Source organism: Pseudochaenichthys georgianus, unplaced genomic scaffold (genome assembly GCF_902827115.2).
Source record: "Pseudochaenichthys georgianus unplaced genomic scaffold, fPseGeo1.2 scaffold_200_arrow_ctg1, whole genome shotgun sequence".
Lineage (NCBI taxonomy): Eukaryota > Metazoa > Chordata > Actinopteri > Perciformes > Channichthyidae > Pseudochaenichthys > Pseudochaenichthys georgianus.
In genome coordinates, this window is record NW_027262720.1 from 816,285 (window position 1) to 832,431 (window position 16,147).

Below are 16,147 nucleotides of genomic sequence, written 5' to 3' on the forward strand. Positions count from 1 at the left end.
AAACATACATTGCGTTAATCGCGTTAAAATAATTAGTGGCGTTATTTTTTGTTGTAGCGTTAACGCATTATTAACGCGTTAACTTTACAGCCCTAATATATATATATATATATATATAGACTGGGTTGATATACAATACAGCTTTATTTATATACTGCCGTGTTATAGTCACGAAATACAATTAATCTATTTATAAGTTCACCAACATGATGTTCCCATTGTTTTAGTTTCTCACGGAACGATAACGCTACAACAACAAAGCGGCGTCCATGTTGTATTTTGCGAGTGTGGAATTACTATAGATTACACCAAATACACAACTAATAGATACAAACAGAGAGAGTACATACCTTTCCTGAAGTTCATAATCAAGGTCTGATTGTTGTCCGACTGTTCTGTTGCCTGTTGTTGTCTCTGTGTCCGTCGCTGTGTTGTCGCTTTGCTGTGTTCGCTGCTACGTCTGTGCGTAAAGCAGCCGCTGCTGGCTGTATTCATACTACGCAGGATCCTATCTCTGGAACCCATTGGTTGAGTTGGGTGATACCTTTTTTGAAACTTTAGAGCCAATAGAATGGAGGGAGAGTTAGTAAATCCCACTTTTAACTTACGTCAAGGAGAGAGAGGCTTGCGTAAACAGCACATTAGACACCCTGAGCCCCCGGACTGCGGAGAATTTTTTTTTTAACAGCATGTTTAATTATTGACTTTTTCATTCCTGTATAATCATTTTGCGCAAAGAAGACACTGTTTGTCAGAGCACTTCATCCTTCTGGGATTTCATGAAGAACAGCTCCAACGCTTATGTGTATGGGAACACCTCTGGTGCTGGTCCATTAACTGCCAGTGTTTCCCACAGATCTGAAATATACATGGGGGGGTGGTGGTAGCGGGGGGGGGGGGGTTGAGGTGACGTGCAACAACATTAACATTTCTGTTGGTCGCTTGTTAGCAGACCCTTCACGCGATGGCAGAGCGAACAGGTACAGGGAGGGCCCATAATGATAGCCCTATAGTTTAAATCTACTACCCACACATGAACATATGGAAATGGGTTACTTAAAAAAATAAATGTATTTATAAATGTATTTAGGAACCTATCCATGTGATTTTTAGTGGGGGTCGACCTCAAATCCTCTATGGGGGTCCAGGGGCATGCCCCCCCGGTAAGATTTTATGTTTCTCTCCAGTGTGAATACGTTGATGTGTTTTAAGAGGACCTGATTGAGTGAACGTTTTCCCACACTCTTCACAGCTGTACGGTTTATCTCCTGTGAATACGTTGATGTGTTTTGACACCAGCTGATCTAGTGAAGGTTTTCCCACACTCTTCACAGCTGTACGTTCTTTTTCCTCTATGAATACGCAGGTGGCTCTTTAAAGTTCTAGATGTTGTAAAGGATTCATCACATTGCTGACAGCTGTGACGTTTCTCTCTTCCTTTCGGTTTCTAAAACAGACAGACAGAGAAAGAGAGAAAGTAAATCTAAAAAGCATAAATACATATAGAGTTGTCACAATAAAAACTCACTTAATACATATACAATTAACAAAATACTACTTGTACTAACTGTTTTGTTTATTATATTTGTATACTATTTGATACAGTAATACGGCAACATTCTACACAATATAGACCAGAGGTGGGGGACTCGAGTCGCATATGTTTTGACCCGAGACTAGCTTGACTAACATTGATAAAAGACTCAAATTGACTTTGACTTGGTATTCATGACTTTAGACTTGACTTAGGCTTGAGACAGATGACTCGAAAGGACTTTACTTTTTTAAAGTAAAATATTTGTTTTTGTATTGTACGAAGCCCCTAAAGGGCAATGATATTATTTCAGATATTTTTCGAATTCGGACTTAATTTTAGGGACATTTCGACCAGGGATGTAGAGCTATTTTTTAACCTGTTAAGCCCCAAGCCTTTTTTTCAGGTCTCAGGCTCGAAAATGAGTGGGATGTAGAATATTCAGAATCAATATAGATGTTTTTTATTTTAAAGAAAATTCAGATTGAAAATAGTAAAACAATATGAATTATAGTGTCCGTCCAAACATAATTTGTTACTTATAGTGAAAACCACCCTTGGATGATGGGTTTAGACTGAAAGCTGTAGGAATCCAAAGTACAACATATAATAAGTACCCTGTATCAAGATTGATGCAAAACAAGTGACATTTGACCTTTTTAGAGAGGTTTAGAAAAAACTCCACCTCTGGGGTCATTTGGGTGGAAATGGGAGTTTTTGCCGTTTCTCTGGAACCCATTGGTCGATTTTGATGATTGACATCTCTTTTGAACTGTTAGAATCAATAGAATCAAAGGTAATTTCCACATACACACCAACGTTACCATTGAAGTGGGGGCTATGCACACGCAGTTTGCCCAAAGCGAAAGCTATCTGAGGCTCTGAATTCTGACAACTTAAAACTAGGTTTATTGCTGATGGATTATCAGAAATCATTTCAAAGTGACACAGACACATTGGATTAACCTATGGATTAACCTTCAGCAGCGTTTTTATCGTTTTAATGCCATTGAAGACAACTTTTGATCAGACAACAACAAAGGTAAACATATTGCCGTTTTGGCTACCTAATGCCACGTGTTGTGATGTCTGTTTTTGTTTCTCATTTCGTGAGTTCTGATCATGGAGTGATGATACAGATACCCATCGAATCGATTTAATCTCACAATGCTTGTAGCAGTCAAAATCCTATAGAATTAAAACCGCCGCTGAGGCACGAGTTAGCGGATCTTACGCAGGGCAATGATCATCCAAGTCAGACAAGAACCTCCAGTTGTGCATTTTATTCCAATAATAAAGTACAATGAACAGGTTTCTTATACCTCTTTTCCTTAAACCATTCCTATGGCTTTCCTTTGTGTGGCTTGAAACACCTGGTAAAAAACTGTTTGCCTACTAGTGCTCTGGCTCCCACCACCCACCTGTCTCCAATATATACAATTACAACAGGTGCTCTAATCACCCAGTGCCCAAAACATGCCTTCAAAATAAAAGCATAGAAACTACTTTAACTTATGACTCTAACTAAGAATACATATAAATAAATGATATAATAAATAAACACTATAAACAGCAAGAAAAGAAATGTTAAACTATTAAATAATATAAAGATATTATATAATAGCTCCAACAATGCTAATCAGTATGTTGGATTTGCATTTACGATAAGTAATAAGGGTGTTATATACCGTGAGTTCTGTGCTAACGCTGTTAGCATTTTTCGCTCAGGGCTAATTCAGAGCGCTAAGCGTTAGTCTTGTGTTTTTTGTTGCTAAAAATGGTTCATATCATCAGTTAGCTGAGTTTCTCCTGTTACATGGATATGAAACATTCACAGTTTATTAAATATTAAGAAGCCCTCAGACGCTGTTTCCTGCAGATGATGCATTTTTTCCACCCGCCAGCGGGCATGGCGTTCAGCAGGTTAAGCACCGGATCGGCAAAACACGAGAGTCTGTGAACCAGTCTGTCTTGATTTATGAATTCATGTCCGTGACTCTCACAGTATCTAATGCCCGAAGCTGTTTATAGAAGGAAAACCTCCTTCACTTCATGAAATCTCTGTTGCACCAGGAGGCAGTGACGTGTAACTCAGCAGAATCTGAGAAGAGCAGCACCAGCTGCAAAGCTGTGCTTTTTACTGTACTGTGTTTACATTCATTCGAACAGCTAAAGAGCGACAGCAGGCTGCTACATTTTAACCACACACCCATCTGCTTAGATCTAACCTGTTATGCCCCATGGTCCCCCTCGGCGGGTACTTTTTTCACGACACTGTGTCTCAGGGGATCTTAATATTTAAGAACCTATTAATGTGTTGTACCAGATTAACGGGAATAATCTCAGCTAATTGACGATACAACCATTTTTTACCAAAACAAAACACAAGTCTCATATGAAGCATCTAAATGACCCCTGAGCGAAAAATGCTAACGCACATTGGCACAGAACTCAAGATAAAAGATATGCTTATACTTATCGTAGCTGCACATACAAGATATCCAATTAAAGTTGAGGTTCCACAGATTATTTAGGTATATATATCATCACTGAGTGATCCGAACTCGCGACAGGGGAAGCAAACACAGGCATCAACACATACCTTTACGTAGCTTTTACGGGAGATCGTCTCACTGTAGCTGTCAATCTGATCAAAAGACTTGTTCAATGGCATTAAAACGAGAAAAAAATGCGGCTGAAATCGGTTAATCCATAGGTTGGTAATGTTTCTGTGGAATATTTTTTTTATTTGTAATTAGGGCTGTCAAACGATTAAAGATTTTACTCAGATTAATTACAGCTTAAAAATTAATTAATCATGATTAATCACCATTCGAACTATGTCCAAATATGCCATTTCTTTATGTATATTGTTGTGGAATAGAAAGATAAATGAAAGAAGGCGGATATATCCATTTAACATACAGTATGCATGTATGTATGTTTATTATAACATTATTCTGTGTGTCAAAATGGAAGACAGCCCACACACTTATCAATTATCAAACCGTGGGGTCTTATTTCATTACGTGTTGATTTGGGGGGGGCTTAGTTTTGGCACAATTCCGTTGTACAGACCGACGTTAACAGCAGCCCTGTTTGTGCACATGGTGACCGGCTCTGTCGTCCGGGTGATCTAAACCGTCTTCTGGAAAAGCTTTACAAGTACGTCGGTACGCAAATGCGCTTTGTGACACAAGTGACGGTAAATATTTCAGATTGTTGCCGCGCATGCGTACTTGCGTACCAGTTATGTGCATCCCTGTACTACAGCAAAAGTATTCTCCGTCGGGACTTCCTGCAACAACACCACGCCGTTATCTTGATTCTGATTGGCCAGAAGCAGGGGCGGACTGGCCATCTGTAGAATATGGAGAACCACAGAACGGCCGGTCCGTCAAGGGCCGTTGACGGCCGGCACTTAAAAAAAAAAAGTTTAACGTCATCATTTAAATTGCGCTGACGGCCGACAGAGGACGACAGCGGCCGCTAATGCAGTTGTGTGGTTCTTATGTCAAATAATCACACACGAAGAAGAAAAAAGACCGGCCACACGAAGAGAAGGGATTAGACACCGCGGCAGACAGGGAGAATGAAAAAACATGGATAAAAATCAAAGAAAACGAAAAGGTGGGCCGAGAAGGCAAGAGAAAAAAAGGTGAAGTCACTCGCAGGTGGAGAATATAAATGTCGCAAATCGACAGACCTTTTTGGCAGCAGCGCTGCTACAAGCACTATCATCAGCAGCTTAAAACAAGTGCAAGATGATGAAGAGAATGATGTGGGCGCGAGTTCAGATATACAGCCAGCCTCCTGCGTTCATGATGAGGGACAGAGTTGAGCTGCTGGAAGAACCAGCTCAACTGGCACGTATACAAGTGCAGGGCAAGAGCAAGAGGTGGGTGAGAATTATCCCTTGAACTCACTGGCGCTTTCTCCTGGAGGCCAAGGAAGCCAGGCTTCCCCTGTTTTTTTGCATTGCAGTTATAATATTAATAAATAAATAAAAACAATTCGTTTAGTTTCAGTAATTATTCTGCCGGCCCGTCTCTCCCCCATTCTCATTGAGTATTTTACAAAGAGTGAAACAGCGCCCCTCTAGATGTTATGGTGAAACAGTAGATTACACTCTCTGTTGCGAGAGGAGGCCAGCCGAAATTGGCTTCCCTTGGTGAAAAAAATTGAGGGATTGACCAATCAGATGAGGCTCACGTCATGCCTCACAATCCAATCAAATCGCATCAACTTCAGTTCGTACTGTAACGTCATCACTGCCCTTAAAAAGTAGCAAGCGACTGAAGCAAGTGCAATTATGGAGGGTGGAGATTTGGAGTATTTCATCAAAAATAATTTTACTAAACTTCCGCTACAGCAGAAACTACAAATGAAATCTGATGACAGGCCAATGCCCAAACTGGAGCTGTGTACAGAGAGGAAAAAAGGAGCGAATCGGACGTAAAACTTTAAATACTAAACAGCGGATTTCTAACATTTGACATTTCATGTGGCCGGACTGGGTCAGTTTCCAGGGCTGAATTTTAGTCCCAGTCTGCCCCTGGCCAGAAGACATTATCAAAGATGTTCTATTGAGAAGACGATCACTACGTGACAAAAGTTTTCAAAAACGTTTCTGGTCTTCGGTATTTTCAGACAAGTGGCTACTGAAAGCAATCTTACTAACTGCTGTCTGGGCAAATTCTCGGCGCGAGTTGGCGGACTTTATTTTGCTTACTTTAACATCATTTTTCATAGTGGGACTAAGGTGGGGCTAAGCCATTTCTTGGTATGGATGTAGCCTACCCCAGCCATACCCTGGCGCTGCCACTGGTGGGATGTATGGGGCGGGCCATTCTGCACATGCGTTAAATGCGTTCAATATTTTAACGCAATTAATTCAAAAAAAAATATTCTGCCGTTAACGCGATAATTTTGACAGCATTATTTATAATCCATAATTCCATTTTTATGTATAAATCAAAAGTTAGCTGCTAATGGTAGCCACCAGAGTTATCGCAGCTTCTGGTTTTGGCTATGCGGAAGTCTCACACCCACACATTACCAAATAAGGAGTATGTGGGAGTTCCCCTCGATTCCATTGGCTCTGACGGTTAGAAAGAGATGTCAATCAGCAAAATCGAGCAAGGGGGGCCAGAGATAGGTCAAATCCACCCAAATGACCCCAGAAGTGGTTATTTTTGTGCTAAATCTCTCTAAAAAGGTCAAATTTAACTTGTTTTGCATCAATCTTGATACAGGGTACTTATTGTTATATCAATCTTGGACCTAGTCATAGTAACTAGGTATGTTATTAAGTTACAGTTTCCATAGCATCGTCTCTCTTTGCTAATTATTATGTTAAGTGAGCTGACGCCAAGCTCAGAGGAAATGCAAAGAGGCTACATTTAGATATAATAGAGTTAAGTGTTAGTTAACCTCTTAAGCCCTGAGCCTGTTTTTCAGGTTTCAGGCTCGAAAATGCTATGCCCAAAACAAATGACTATAACTTAACTTCTAAAAAGGGTTATATGAATAATTTCTCTTATCAAAGCAAGGTTACATCTGTGAGTTGGATGTAGAAGTCTCAGAATCAATATAGATGTTTCTGTGTCAACATAAATTCAGATGGAACATAGTAAAAAAAGTTAAATTCTTACCTCCGCCTAAAAAAAAACATTACTTATAGTGAAAACCACCCTTGAATGATGGTATGGTAGACTAAAAGCTTTAGGAATCCAAAGTAGAACATATAAGTACCCTGTATCAAGATTGATGCAAAACAAGTTAAATTTGACCTTTTTAGAGAAGTTTAGCAAAAAGTCCTTTGGGCACATTTTGGCACATTTGGATACCATCAGTGCCATTTGACCTTTTTCAGGTACCATACTGTAAAAATAATTTTATTATCACTATAGGTAATCATTCCATCCAAATACAAGTGTTTTTATAAAAAAAAAATGTTTTAATTATATTTCTTTCTTTTTTTAATGTAAATGGTGTGTGTGTGTGTGTGTGTGTGTGTGTGTGTGTGTGTGTGTGTGTGTGTGTGTGTGTGTGTGTGTGTGTGTGTGTGTGTGTGTGTGTGTGTGTGTGTGTGTGTGTGTGTTGACTTTGCCACAGTCCTTCCATGTTTATCACCCAACTAACACTTATAGGAAGGTTTACTTACACAATAAAAATTAGGAAACGTAGGATACATTTGTCTCCAACAGGAGCAGATTTATTTAAAAAATAACACACTAAAAAAACTACACTAAAACCGAAATAACACCACAAGCATTTTTTTTGTAAACACAAAAAAATTCCACAACCTGAATGTGTTTAGTGTTTTTGAATTGAGGCACCAGGCACTTACTGCAGTAGATAGGTCTTCACCGGTTTGTTGCCAGCATCAGAGCACCTCCTGAGCGTGGTGGCATCTTCCCCATAATACTTGGGAATGCATACGAGTGATGATGGGGGGGGAGTGGTGGTGGTGCTGCAGGGACTTCACCCCTCGTGTCTGCAGCAAGCTGCTCCCTGAAGGACTTCTGGGTGTGTGGCTTCATCCTGCCGGGGTCACCCCTCATCTTGTGCAGCTCCTTGTGGAGAAGGAAGCTGTCCCCACTGCAGTGTGCAGAAAATGGTAAAAAAAACAAGTCTTGTACCATTTCATGGTTTTGTGGTGAACGCTGTAGTACCCAATCAAAGCATCGGACACATCCACGCAGCCCATGCTTCTGGAACGGTAACAATCTTAGTCTGCCACACACCAGCCCGTTTCACTTTCCTCCTGACAGTCTGTCCACTGAATCAGAAGATGCAGAGGGAGGCTGAGTTAGTACTGGTGCAGACGTCCAGCGGCGTAGCTTGGATGTTGATGGCTCTGGGGCAACTGTATGCTGATCTGATGCACGTCGTAGCTCGGATGAGGCAGATGTTGATGGCTGTGATCCAGAAGCCATTTGATACTCGTCCTCATCACTGTGAAAACAAATGTGGAAAAAACAATTACTTTGATTACTTCACTGGCTTATTCTTTCAAAAATGTAACTCAAATCAGAAATAATTCCTCCATTTAGCGTGTGTGAAATAACAGTATATATATATATTAGGGCTGTCAAACGATTACAAATTTTAATCAGATTAATCACAGCTTAAAAATGTATTAATCATGATTAATCACCATTCGAACTATGTCCAAAATATGCCATTTATTTATATATATTGTTGTGGGAATGGAAAGATAAATGAAAGAAAGCGGATATATCCATTTAACATACAGTATCTATGTTTATTATAACATCTTTCTGCGTGTCAAAATGAAAGACAACTCACACACCTATCAATCATCAAACCATGGGGTCTTAATTCATTACGTGTTGATTTCTATCAACGGGGGAGTACTTCAGGAAAGTCGGGGGGGGCGGCGGCGGCAGCTAGTGGAGTACTTCGTGACCACAGAGTGTGAACGTTGTGATCAGCTGTTTTAGCGCAGTTCTCCAGTGAAGGGGGGGGGAGTCTCCCTCCGCAGCCGGTTGGCGTAGTTTTGGCACAAGTCCGTTGTAGAGACCGACGTTAACAGCAGCCCTGTCTGTGCACACGGAGACCGACTCTGTCGTCCGGTGATCTAACCGCCTTCTGGAAAAGCTTCAGAAGGCTGAAAAACGGGAGCTGCCTGGCCGCTGCAATCATGTTGCACTATCCGTGCTGACTTCTCCTACAATGTCCCACTGTCTGGCTTCCTGCATAAAGTCAAGTGTTCGGCGCAGTTGTGGCGAAATGTCGCTCCTCTGTTTTCATTTAAACAGCTCCTTATATCCGTTAGCTCAGCTAGCTAGCACCAGATGCTAACAACAACAATGCACGTAAGGTCACTCGCTCGCTCGGGCCACACATACACACACCCTCCCGGTCCTCCCGATGGCCAGCCGGTGCCTGCCGGTGAGCGTGGAAGTGTGATCTGCCACAAGCGGGCGGCAGGAGCGGGGCTGTCAGCATCAGCTTGTAGATGGTATTTTAAACTCGATGAACTCTGAAACTACGGGGCGGCCGAGGACAAAACATACATTGCGTTAATCGCGTTAAAATAATTAGTGGCGTTATTTTTTGTTGTAGCGTTAACGCATTATTAACGCGTTAACTTTACAGCCCTAATATATATATATATATATATATATATAGACTGGGTTGATATACAATACAGCTTTATTTATATACTGCCGTGTTATAGTCACGAAATACAATTAATCTATTTATAAGTTCACCAACATGATGTTCCCATTGTTTTAGTTTCTCACGGAACGATAACGCTACAACAACAAAGCGGCGTCCATGTTGTATTTTGCGAGTGTGGAATTACTATAGATTACACCAAATACACAACTAATAGATACAAACAGAGAGAGTACATACCTTTCCTGAAGTTCATAATCAAGGTCTGATTGTTGTCCGACTGTTCTGTTGCCTGTTGTTGTCTCTGTGTCCGTCGCTGTGTTGTCGCTTTGCTGTGTTCGCTGCTACGTCTGTGCGTAAAGCAGCCGCTGCTGGCTGTATTCATACTACGCAGGATCCTATCTCTGGAACCCATTGGTTGAGTTGGGTGATACCTTTTTTGAAACTTTAGAGCCAATAGAATGGAGGGAGAGTTAGTAAATCCCACTTTTAACTTACGTCAAGGAGAGAGAGGCTTGCGTAAACAGCACATTAGACACCCTGAGCCCCCGGACTGCGGAGAATTTTTTTTTTAACAGCATGTTTAATTATTGACTTTTCATTCCTGTATAATCATTTTGCGCAAAGAAGACACTGTTTGTCAGAGCACTTCATCCTTCTGGGATTTCATGAAGAACAGCTCCAACGCTTATGTGTATGGGAACACCTCTGGTGCTGGTCCATTAACTGCCAGTGTTTCCCACAGATCTGAAATATACATGGGGGGGTGGTGGTAGCGGGGGGCGGGGGGTTGAGGTGACGTGCAACAACATTAACATTTCTGTTGGTCGCTTGTTAGCAGACCCTTCACGCGATGGCAGAGCGAACAGGTACAGGGAGGGCCCATAATGATAGCCCTATAGTTTAAATCTACTACCCACACATGAACATATGGAAATGGGTTACTTAAAAAAATAAATGTATTTATAAATGTATTTAGGAACCTATCCATGTGATTTTTAGTGGGGGTCGACCTCAAATCCTCTATGGGGGTCCAGGGGCATGCCCCCCCGGTAAGATTTTATTTTTTATTTTGGAGTTAAATGCATCAATCTGGTGCATTTTGAGGGGGAAATAAAGAGACTATATCTATGGAAACACCTATATTAAACAGAACTGTATACATTTCAATAATCATAAAATCATGGCCATAACGAATAACATACCATTTCCAATATGAAAAAAACACTGAAACGTGTTTATTAATTTATTTTTGGTTCATTTATAGTTGTGAGTGTGTCTGTGCTCCTGAATCAGCCTCTCTTGTCTCCCTCCTCTCCCCCTGCTTCTATTTGAGGCAGCAGCAAAGACTAGTTTTCTCTCAACAAGTTTTAAAAGTGTATCTTGCCTTTTTTCCCCTAGTTAACTTTTTATTTATTTATTCATGCATATTTTACTAATCACATTACATTTCATTTAGCTGACGCTTTTATCCAAAGCGACTTATAATGACCGATTACAGGGACATTCTCCCTGGAGTAACAAAGGGCTAAGTGCCTTACTCAAGGGCACACTAGTGGTGGTGTTCCTGGAGGGATTTGAACTCACAGCCTTCCGATCTTCAGTCACTATCCATTAGACCAGGGGTGCCCAACCAGTCGATCGTGAGATGTGTCTAAAAATAGAACAACAATATTCAGTTTTATCGTTAATGTCCATCCATCCATCCATCTTCTCCCGCTTATCCGTGGTCGGGTCGCGGGGGTAGCAGTTCCAGCAGAGAGCCCCAAACTTTCTTTTCCCTGGCGACATCAACCAGCTCTGACTGGGGGATCCCAAGGCGCTCCCAGGCCAGCGAAGAGATATAATCCCTCCACCTGGTCCTAGGTCTACCCCTTGGTCTCTTCCCAGCTGGACGTGCCTGGAACACCTCCCTAGGGAGGCGCCCAGGTAGCATCCTAACTAGGTGCCCGAACCACCTCAACTGGCTTCTTTCGACGCGAAGGAGGAGCGGCTCAACTCCGAGTCCCTCCCTGATGACCGAACTTCTCACCTTATCTCTAAGGGAGACACCAGCCACCCGGCGGAGGAAACCCATCTCGGCCGCTTGTATCCGCGATCTCGTTCTTTCGGTCATGACCCATCCTTCATGACCATAGGTGAGGGTAGGAACGAAAATGGCCCGGTAGACAGAGAGCTTTGCCTTCTGGCTCAGCTCCCTTTTCGTCACAACGGTGCGGTAAAGCGACTGCAGTACCGCTCCCGCTGCTCCGATTCTCCGGCCCATCTCACGCTCCATTGTTCCCTCACTCGAGAACAAGACCCCGAGATACTTGAACTCCTTCACTTGGGGTAAGGACTCATTCCCTACTTGGAGTGGACAGTCCATCGGTTTCCTGCTGAGAACCATGGCCTCAGATTTGGAGGTGCTGATCCTCATCCCAGCCGCTTCACACTCGGTTGCGAACCGATCCAGTGAGTGCTGAAGGTCGCAGACCGATGAAGCCATCAGAACCACATCATCTGCAAAAAGCAGTGGTGCAATCCTTAGTCCACCGAACTGCAGACCCCCTCCCCCATGACTACGCCTCGAAATCCGATCCATGTATATTACAAACAGGATTGGTGACAAAGCGCAGCCCTGGCGGAGGCCAACCCTCGGAAATGGGTCCGACTTACTGCCGAGGACCCGGACACAGCTCTCGCTTTGGGAGTACAGAGATTGGATGGCCCTGAGTAGAGACCCCCTCACCCCATACTCCCGCAGCACCTCCCACAGTAACTCCCTGGGAACTCGGTCATACGCCTTCTCCAAGTCTACAAAACACATGTAGACCGGATAAGCGTACTCCCAGGCCCCCTACAGGATCCTTGCGAGAGTAAAAAGCTGATCCGTCGTTCCACGACCAGGACGGAATCCGCATTGTTCCTCCTCAATCTGAGGTTCGACAATCGGCCTGACCCTCCTTTCGAGTACCTTGGAGTAAACTTTCCCGGGGAGGCTGAGTAGTGTGATGCCTCTGTAATTGGCACACACCCTCTGATCCCCCTTTTTAAAAAGGGGAACCACCACCCCGGTCTGCCACTCCTTCGGTACTGTTTCCGACTTCCACGCAACGTTGATGAGACGTGTCAACCATGACAGTCCCTGAACACCCAGAGCCTTCAGCATTTCCGGGCGGATCTCATCCACCCCCGGGGCTTTGCCACTGTGGAGTTGTTTGACGACCTCAGTGACCTCCCCCCGGGAGATTGGTGTTGATCCCCCATCATACTCCAGCTATGCCTCTAACATAGAGGGCGGAGTTGTCGGGTTCAGGAGTTCCTCAAAGTGTTCCTTCCAACGCCCCAACACTCCATCAGTTGAGGTCAACAACGTCCCATCCTTACTGTACACAGCTTGGATGGTCCCCTGCTTCCCCCTCCTGAGGTGTCGGACAGTTTTCCAGAACAACTTTGGTGCCGCCCGAAAGTCCTTCTCCATGTCTTCTCCAAACTTCTCCCACACCCGCTGCTTTGCCTCGGCCACGGATGAGGCTGCTGCCCTTCGGGCCTGTCGGTACCTTACAACTGCTTCGGGAGTCCCCTGGGATAACAAATCCCTGAAGGCCTCCTTCTTCAGTCGGACGGCTTCCCTGACCACCGGTGTCCACCAGGAGGTTCGAGGGTTACCGCCCCTTGAGGCACCTAGGACCTTGAGACCACAGCTCCCCGCCGCGGCTTCGGCAATAGAGGTTTTGAACACCGACCACTCTGGTTCAATGTCCCCAACCTCCACAGGAATGCCCGAAAAGCTCCGCCGGAGGTGCGAGTTGAAGGCCTCCTGAACTTGGGCCTCCTCCAGAAGTTCCCAGTTCACCCGAACTACACGTTTGGGCTTACCAGGTCTATCCAGAGGCTTCCCCCGCCACTCGACCCAACTCACCACCAGATGGTGATCAGTTGACAACTCCGCCCCTCTCTTTACCCGAGTGTCCAAAACATACGGCCTCAGGTCCGATGATACGATAACGAAATCGATCATGGACCTTCTGCCTAGGGTGCTCTGGTACCACGTACACTTATGAGCATCCTTATGCTCGAACATGGTGTTTGTTATGGCCAATCCATGACTAGCACAGAAGTCCAGTAACAAACCACCACTCCGGTTCAGATCAGGGGGGCCGTTCCTCCCAATCACGCCCCTCCAGGTGTCTCCATCATTGCCCACATGTGCGTTGAAGTCTCCCAGCAAGATTAAAGAGTCCCCTTCAGGAGCCCCATACAGGACTCTTTCCAGGGTCTCCAAGAAGGCCGTATACTCTGAACTGCTGTTGGGTGCATAAGCACAGACAACAGTCAGAGTTTTCCCCCCCATAACCCGCAGGCGTAGGGAGGCGACCCTCTCGTCCACTGGGGTAAACTCCAACAACGAAGCACCTAACCGGGGACTTGTGAGTATCCCCACACCCGCCCGGCGCCTCACACCTTGAGCAACTCCGGAGAAGAATAGAGTCCAACCCCTATCCAGAAGTAAGGTTCCAGAGCCGACGCTGTGCGTAGAGGTGAGCCCAACCAGATCCAACTGGTACCGCTCCACCTCCCGCACAAGCTCCGGCTCCTTCCCCCCCAGAGAGGTGACGTTCCACGTCCCCAAAGCCAGCTTCTGCCGCCCGGGTCTGGTCCGTCGAGACCCTCCACTTTCACTGCCACCCTTCTGGCAGCGCACCCGACCCCATCGTTGTTTCCCGTAGGTGGTGGGCCCGCGGGACGGAGAAGCGGAGGTGTTGCCCACGTTGCCTTTTCGGGCTGGGCCCGGCCGGGCTCCGTGGCAAGCCCGGCCACCAGACGCTCGCCGACGAATCCTCCTTCTGGGCCTGGCTCCAGAAGGGGACCCCGGGCTTCCTCCGGGCCGGGTATCCTCACTTCTTGTGTCGTCTTTCATGAGGTCTTTTGAACCAAATCTTAGTCTGGCCCCTTGCCTGAGACCAATTTGCCATGGGAGACGCTACCAGGAACACAAGGTTCCAGACAACACAGCCCCCAGGTTCATCAGGGCACACAAACCTCTCTACCACGGTAAGGTGCTGGTTCTTCAGAGAACATAATCTTCCTGTGCCAGAATAATGCACTTGAACGCATCAAAGCTTTGTGATTGGCCGGCGTGACCCCATGTGTCGGGGCGTGGCTGGTGGGCAGTGCACTAGTTCGCTAACGTTGTCCGTGTCAACACCAGGAGTGACAGTCCGCACACACACAAGAAGCAAAACATATATCATTTTCACTCCGAGTGGGAGGATGATTATTTTTGTATCTATTCCAATTCAAAGTCCATCTGTCTCATCTGCAATGCGAGCGTGGCTTTATCGAATAAGGGTAATTTAGGAGCGGCATTTCAAAAAACAGTGCACAAACGCTACGGGACGGAATTCCCTCCTAATTCTGCCTTTTGTTTTGCTCATTTTGTCTCTCATAGTTGAGGTATACCTAGGATGAAATATTTTTAAGTGGGAGAACATGCACAATTGGTGGCTGACTAAATACTTTTTTGCCCCAGTGGATGTGAGGAACATAGCGACAACGTCACTGACGATTGCCATGAACTTGTGTATGACCAACCCGCTTTACACCCCTTACCAGATAATGGTAGACAAGAAGGAGCTGATGTTAGATCCGCATTGATGGACTATTTCAACATGGGTGACCACTAATATTACTGCAGTTAAACCTGAACTATTTTGTATCGTGCCTCTTTTTTTTACAATAAAATCACTGGATCAGACTTGAATTGTGTTTATTTTGAATACAAATCACAGAATCTAGATACAAACAGGTATGAACTATATTCTTATAAAAAAAAGTGCATACCCAAACGGTTTAGACTATATTCTTAACTCAAATACACAGTGGGCCAAAATAAAAATAAATGGGTACTAGTTGAGGGCCGGACTGGTTCAATGTTTATTGCAAAACGTATTGAAATGAACTTATTGCACATGGAACCTGGAACTAACACAGCTTAAAGTGTTGCCTATAAAAAGATTACACATTAAATCAGTTCCATTCCTTTATTATGGCCCTATCTGCAGCTTTTCCAGAGTCATTTCTGTGGTTTAGACTATATTCTATATATTGTAAAATCAAATGAAACAAATGAAAAAAAACTATAAAAAGCACATAATCGAGTTATGGATAAAATTGAAACTGGACAAAAGAACTACAAATAATATAGAACATTATCATACAGTCCTGGCCTCCCCAAAATCATATAACCATTGTTAACGGCAGTCCATATTATTATATATCCATAATAACAATGACTGCTGTTCATCTAGAAAATAGTGGAACATGTTGATTTAATTATTGGCAATAATACAATACTCAATCTTATTACCCTTTATCAAAATAGTATATTCTTACTAAAAACTATATTTATTAATTTGACAGGAAATTTAAAAAAAGGATCCCTATCAATGTAGCTTGTTTATACTGATGCTTCTATAC

At 43.9% G+C, this 16,147-nt stretch overlaps 1 protein-coding gene and 1 pseudogene across 1 annotated transcript in view; both read right to left on the reverse strand.

Moving 5' to 3' along the window:
- Positions 1-16,147, reverse strand: part of LOC117441807 (zinc finger protein 420-like) — a 350,733-nt gene that overhangs the window by 103,288 nt on the left and 231,298 nt on the right. The gene's annotated exons all lie outside the window — the stretch shown is intronic.
- LOC139432876 (zinc finger protein 208-like) overlaps positions 1-16,147 on the reverse strand; it is a 111,765-nt pseudogene that overhangs the window by 32,730 nt on the left and 62,888 nt on the right.